The sequence below is a fragment of the Bactrocera oleae genome, chromosome X, assembly GCF_042242935.1.
Source record: "Bactrocera oleae isolate idBacOlea1 chromosome X, idBacOlea1, whole genome shotgun sequence".
Taxonomy (NCBI): domain Eukaryota; kingdom Metazoa; phylum Arthropoda; class Insecta; order Diptera; family Tephritidae; genus Bactrocera; species Bactrocera oleae.
In genome coordinates, this window is record NC_091541.1 from 37,461,589 (window position 1) to 37,468,948 (window position 7,360).

A 7,360-nucleotide genomic window follows, 5' to 3' on the forward strand; every position below is an offset into this window, starting at 1 on the left:
ACATCAATCTCAGATATAGGTTGAACAGGTGAGTGGCAATCAACAAAAAAGTGAAAATTTCAAAATTTCTACTTTTTACCTTTTTTGTGTTTCCAGTTAAGGGGGTATATGAGAGGGGGGGATGAAACCAAGTGGATCACCTAGAGGACACTCGGGGCTTCCATTATCACCATCAACCACCTGCCTACCACCAGCAGGAGCGTGGGAATCCTATAGAATGCACCATGAGTCATTTTGCCCTGCACACAGGTGTTTTTCCACCCTTCTGCGACCTCTAGCGGCCGGAGTATATAAGCTAGGTGGGTCAAACAAATTGCATCGTTTAGAGGACACTCAGGGCTTCCATTTGCATCATCAATCACCCGCCTACCACCAATAGGGGCGTGGCAATTCACCAAAAAACACTTTGGAATTTAACGTGTCACCCTTTTGCGGCCATTAGCGCCTAAACAGGGTGATCTAAGATGGCGCAAACTATTTGATTCATGTAGCCGCACAGGTGCACGTTAATTAGAGACATCAATCTACTAGGGCGCTCCGTTTACGCCTTACTTCGTAAGGCGCAAACTGCGCTAGTTTTTTCAACCTCTAGCTAATTCTTCTTTGGAACGCACATTGTATATATTTCTTCTGTGCGTGTGTATGTCACTAAACTCCTCCTAGACGGCTGGACCGATTTTGATGAAATTTTTTGTGTAAGTTCAAGGGACGTCGAGGATGGCTTAGATTCACAATTCGATCAACTAGATAATGTTTTAACAATGAATTTATTTATTATTTAAATTGTTGTTGATGTTAGAACGTTTTACATAGAATTTCGGCAGACTACGCTGCAGTTGTGTCAGATATTCAAAAGTTAAAGATTTAAAAATTCATCACTTTCGCTGTAAGAGTTGGCGTTATAAATTAGCGCCATCTGTACTTCATCTCTTTAACTTGATATTGAAACAGATAAAAATCATATGCTCTTAGTACTCCTAGACTTTCTATTATTCTATTGTTATTTTCGTTGTCATCTTATGATGTTTTACATTAGGGGGGGAGAGGGTTGAATCATGTTTGAAGTGTGTCTAAAAAACGATACTTTTTGAGTGAGATTTATAACAACCAACCTAACCTAAAAATTTATTTGTGTAGTTCATTAACTTCATAATAAATTTTTTAAATTGTTTTTACTATTCATGTTTTAAATGAAAAAAACTATTAAAAAACTAGAAAAAAATTCTATTAAAAATCATTTAATTTAAAAAAAATTATTCATTTTCCAAATTAAGAAGCAAGAAAATAAAATTACCCGTTTTTCATCTAAGATTTGTAACAATAAATCGTTTTCGGTGATAATTAAAAATTTTATTTTCAATAAATAACTCATATTTGTTGTGGATTACTCGGTTTATTTTGTATACATTTTTAATTAAATTTACACATGGGTTTGTTAACAACCACCCTAATCTAAAAATTATTTTTATAGTTTATTGATTCCATAACGCATAAATCTTTTTTGTTAATTATTTAAAATTTCATTCTCAATAAAAAAACTCACATTCGGCCGGAGTATATAAGCTAGGTGGGTCAAACAAATTGCATCGTTTAGAGGACACTCAGGGCTTCCATTTGCATCATCAATCACCCGCCTACCACCAATAGGGGCGTGGCAATTCACCAAAAAACACTTTGGAATTTAACGTGTCACCCTTTTGCGGCCATTAGCGCCTAAACAGGGTGATCTAAGATGGCGCAAGCTATTTGATTCATGTAGCCGCACAGGTGCACGTTAATTAGAGACATCAATCTCAGATATAGGTTGAACAGGTGAGTGGCAATCAACAAAAAAGTGAAAATTTCAAAATTTCTACTTTTTACCTTTTTTGTGTTTCCAGTTAAGGGGGTATATGAGAGGGGGGGATGAAACCAAGTGGATCACCTAGAGGACACTCGGGGCTTCCATTATCACCATCAACCACCTGCCTACCACCAGCAGGAGCGTGGGAATCCTATAGAATGCACCATGAGTCATTTTGCCCTGCACACAGGTGTTTTTCCACCCTTCTGCGACCTCTAGCGGCCGGAGTATATAAGCTAGGTGGGTCAAACAAATTGCATCGTTTAGAGGACACTCAGGGCTTCCATTTGCATCATCAATCACCCGCCTAGCACCAATAGGGGCGTGGCAATTCACCAAAAAACACTTTGGAATTTAACGTGTCACCCTTTTGCGGCCATTAGCGCCTAAACAGGGTGATCTAAGATGGCGCAAACTATTTGATTCATGTAGCCGCACAGGTGCACGTTAATTAGAGATATCAATCTCAGATATAGGTTGAACAGGTGAGTGGCAATCAACAAAAAAGTGAAAATTTCAAAATTTCTACTTTTTACCTTTTTTGTGTTTCCAGTTAAGGGGGTATATGAGAGGGGGGGATGAAACCAAGTGGATCACCTAGAGGACACTCGGGGCTTCCATTATCACCATCAACCACCTGCCTACCACCAGCAGGAGCGTGGGAATCCTATAGAATGCACCATGAGTCATTTTGCCCTGCACACAGGTGTTTTTCCACCCTTCTGCGACCTCTAGCGGCCGGAGTATATAAGCTAGGTGGGTCAAACAAATTGCATCGTTTAGAGGACACTCAGGGCTTCCATTTGCATCATCAATCACCCGCCTACCACCAATAGGGGCGTGGCAATTCACCAAAAAACACTTTGGAATTTAACGTGTCACCCTTTTGCGGCCATTAGCGCCTAAACAGGGTGATCTAAGATGGCGCAAACTATTTGATTCATGTAGCCGCACAGGTGCACGTTAATTAGAGACATCAATCTCAGATATAGGTTGAACAGGTGAGTGGCAATCAACAAAAAAGTGAAAATTTCAAAATTTCTACTTTTTACCTTTTTTGTGTTTCCAGTTAAGGGGGTATATGAGAGGGGGGGATGAAACCAAGTGGATCACCTAGAGGACACTCGGGGCTTCCATTATCACCATCAACCACCTGCCTACCACCAGCAGGAGCGTGGGAATCCTATAGAATGCACCATGAGTCATTTTGCCCTGCACACAGGTGTTTTTCCACCCTTCTGCGACCTCTAGCGGCCGGAGTATATAAGCTAGGTGGGTCAAACAAATTGCATCGTTTAGAGGACACTCAGGGCTTCCATTTGCATCATCAATCACCCGCCTACCACCAATAGGGGCGTGGCAATTCACCAAAAAACACTTTGGAATTTAACGTGTCACCCTTTTGCGGCCATTAGCGCCTAAACAGGGTGATCTAAGATGGCGCAAACTATTTGATTCATGTAGCCGCACAGGTGCACGTTAATTAGAGACATCAATCTCAGATATAGGTTGAACAGGTGAGTGGCAATCAACAAAAAAGTGAAAATTTCAAAATTTCTACTTTTTACCTTTTTTGTGTTTCCAGTTAAGGGGGTATATGAGAGGGGGGGATGAAACCAAGTGGATCACCTAGAGGACACTCGGGGCTTCCATTATCACCATCAACCACCTGCCTACCACCAGCAGGAGCGTGGGAATCCTATAGAATGCACCATGAGTCATTTTGCCCTGCACACAGGTGTTTTTCCACCCTTCTGCGACCTCTAGCGGCCGGAGTATATAAGCTAGGTGGGTCAAACAAATTGCATCGTTTAGAGGACACTCAGGGCTTCCATTTGCATCATCAATCACCCGCCTACCACCAATAGGGGCGTGGCAATTCACCAAAAAACACTTTGGAATTTAACGTGTCACCCTTTTGCGGCCATTAGCGCCTAAACAGGGTGATCTAAGATGGCGCAAACTATTTGATTCATGTAGCCGCACAGGTGCACGTTAATTAGAGACATCAATCTCAGATATAGGTTGAACAGGTGAGTGGCAATCAACAAAAAAGTGAAAATTTCAAAATTTCTACTTTTTACCTTTTTTGTGTTTCCAGTTAAGGGGGTATATGAGAGGGGGGGATGAAACCAAGTGGATCACCTAGAGGACACTCGGGGCTTCCATTATCACCATCAACCACCTGCCTACCACCAGCAGGAGCGTGGGAATCCTATAGAATGCACCATGAGTCATTTTGCCCTGCACACAGGTGTTTTTCCACCCTTCTGCGACCTCTAGCGGCCGGAGTATATAAGCTAGGTGGGTCAAACAAATTGCATCGTTTAGAGGACACTCAGGGCTTCCATTTGCATCATCAATCACCCGCCTACCACCAATAGGGGCGTGGCAATTCACCAAAAAACACTTTGGAATTTAACGTGTCACCCTTTTGCGGCCATTAGCGCCTAAACAGGGTGATCTAAGATGGCGCAAACTATTTGATTCATGTAGCCGCACAGGTGCACGTTAATTAGAGACATCAATCTCAGATATAGGTTGAACAGGTGAGTGGCAATCAACAAAAAAGTGAAAATTTCAAAATTTCTACTTTTTACCTTTTTTGTGTTTCCAGTTAAGGGGGTATATGAGAGGGGGGGATGAAACCAAGTGGATCACCTAGAGGACACTCGGGGCTTCCATTATCACCATCAACCACCTGCCTACCACCAGCAGGAGCGTGGGAATCCTATAGAATGCACCATGAGTCATTTTGCCCTGCACACAGGTGTTTTTCCACCCTTCTGCGACCTCTAGCGGCCGGAGTATATAAGCTAGGTGGGTCAAACAAATTGCATCGTTTAGAGGACACTCAGGGCTTCCATTTGCATCATCAATCACCCGCCTACCACCAATAGGGGCGTGGAAATTCACCAAAAAACACTTTGGAATTTAACGTGTCACCCTTTTGCGGCCATTAGCGCCTAAACAGGGTGATCTAAGATGGCGCAAACTATTTGATTCATGTAGCCGCACAGGTGCACGTTAATTAGAGACATCAATCTCAGATATAGGTTGAACAGGTGAGTGGCAATCAACAAAAAAGTGAAAATTTCAAAATTTCTACTTTTTACCTTTTTTGTGTTTCCAGTTAAGGGGGTATATGAGAGGGGGGGATGAAACCAAGTGGATCACCTAGAGGACACTCGGGGCTTCCATTATCACCATCAACCACCTGCCTACCACCAGCAGGAGCGTGGGAATCCTATAGAATGCACCATGAGTCATTTTGCCCTGCACACAGGTGTTTTTCCACCCTTCTGCGACCTCTAGCGGCCGGAGTATATAAGCTAGGTGGGTCAAACAAATTGCATCGTTTAGAAGACACTCAGGGCTTCCATTTGCATCATCAATCACCCGCCTACCACCAATAGGGGCGTGGCAATTCACCAAAAAACACTTTGGAATTTAACGTGTCACCCTTTTGCGGCCATTAGCGCCTAAACAGGGTGATCTAAGATGGCGCAAACTATTTGATTCATGTAGCCGCACAGGTGCACGTTAATTAGAGACATCAATCTCAGATATAGGTTGAACAGGTGAGTGGCAATCAACAAAAAAGTGAAAATTTCAAAATTTCTACTTTTTACCTTTTTTGTGTTTCCAGTTAAGGGGGTATATGAGAGGGGGGGATGAAACCAAGTGGATCACCTAGAGGACACTCGGGGCTTCCATTATCACCATCAACCACCTGCCTACCACCAGCAGGAGCGTGGGAATCCTATAGAATGCACCATGAGTCATTTTGCCCTGCACACAGGTGTTTTTCCACCCTTCTGCGACCTCTAGCGGCCGGAGTATATAAGCTAGGTGGGTCAAACAAATTGCATCGTTTAGAGGACACTCAGGGCTTCCATTTGCATCATCAATCACCCGCCTACCACCAATAGGGGCGTGGCAATTCACCAAAAAACACTTTGGAATTTAACGTGTCACCCTTTTGCGGCCATTAGCGCCTAAACAGGGTGATCTAAGATGGCGCAAACTATTTGATTCATGTAGCCGCACAGGTGCACGTTAATTAGAGACATCAATCTCAGATATAGGTTGAACAGGTGAGTGGCAATCAACAAAAAAGTGAAAATTTCAAAATTTCTACTTTTTACCTTTTTTGTGTTTCCAGTTAAGGGGGTATATGAGAGGGGGGGATGAAACCAAGTGGATCACCTAGAGGACACTCGGGGCTTCCATTATCACCATCAACCACCTGCCTACCACCAGCAGGAGCGTGGGAATCCTATAGAATGCACCATGAGTCATTTTGCCCTGCACACAGGTGTTTTTCCACCCTTCTGCGACCTCTAGCGGCCGGAGTATATAAGCTAGGTGGGTCAAACAAATTGCATCGTTTAGAGGACACTCAGGGCTTCCATTTGCATCATCAATCACCCGCCTACCACCAATAGGGGCGTGGAAATTCACCAAAAAACACTTTGGAATTTAACGTGTCACCCTTTTGCGGCCATTAGCGCCTAAACAGGGTGATCTAAGATGGCGCAAACTATTTGATTCATGTAGCCGCACAGGTGCACGTTAATTAGAGACATCAATCTCAGATATAGGTTGAACAGGTGAGTGGCAATCAACAAAAAAGTGAAAATTTCAAAATTTCTACTTTTTACCTTTTTTGTGTTTCCAGTTAAGGGGGTATATGAGAGGGGGGGATGAAACCAAGTGGATCACCTAGAGGACACTCGGGGCTTCCATTATCACCATCAACCACCTGCCTACCACCAGCAGGAGCGTGGGAATCCTATAGAATGCACCATGAGTCATTTTGCCCTGCACACAGGTGTTTTTCCACCCTTCTGCGACCTCTAGCGGCCGGAGTATATAAGCTAGGTGGGTCAAACAAATTGCATCGTTTAGAGGACACTCAGGGCTTCCATTTGCATCATCAATCACCCGCCTACCACCAATAGGGGCGTGGCAATTCACCAAAAAACACTTTGGAATTTAACGTGTCACCCTTTTGCGGCCATTAGCGCCTAAACAGGGTGATCTAAGATGGCGCAAACTATTTGATTCATGTAGCCGCACAGGTGCACGTTAATTAGAGACATCAATCTCAGATATAGGTTGAACAGGTGAGTGGCAATCAACAAAAAAGTGAAAATTTCAAAATTTCTACTTTTTACCTTTTTTGTGTTTCCAGTTAAGGGGGTATATGAGAGGGGGGGATGAAACCAAGTGGATCACCTAGAGGACACTCGGGGCTTCCATTATCACCATCAACCACCTGCCTACCACCAGCAGGAGCGTGGGAATCCTATAGAATGCACCATGAGTCATTTTGCCCTGCACACAGGTGTTTTTCCACCCTTCTGCGACCTCTAGCGGCCGGAGTATATAAGCTAGGTGGGTCAAACAAATTGCATCGTTTAGAGGACACTCAGGGCTTCCATTTGCATCATCAATCACCCGCCTACCACCAATAGGGGCGTGGCAATTCACCAAAAAACACTTTGGAATTTA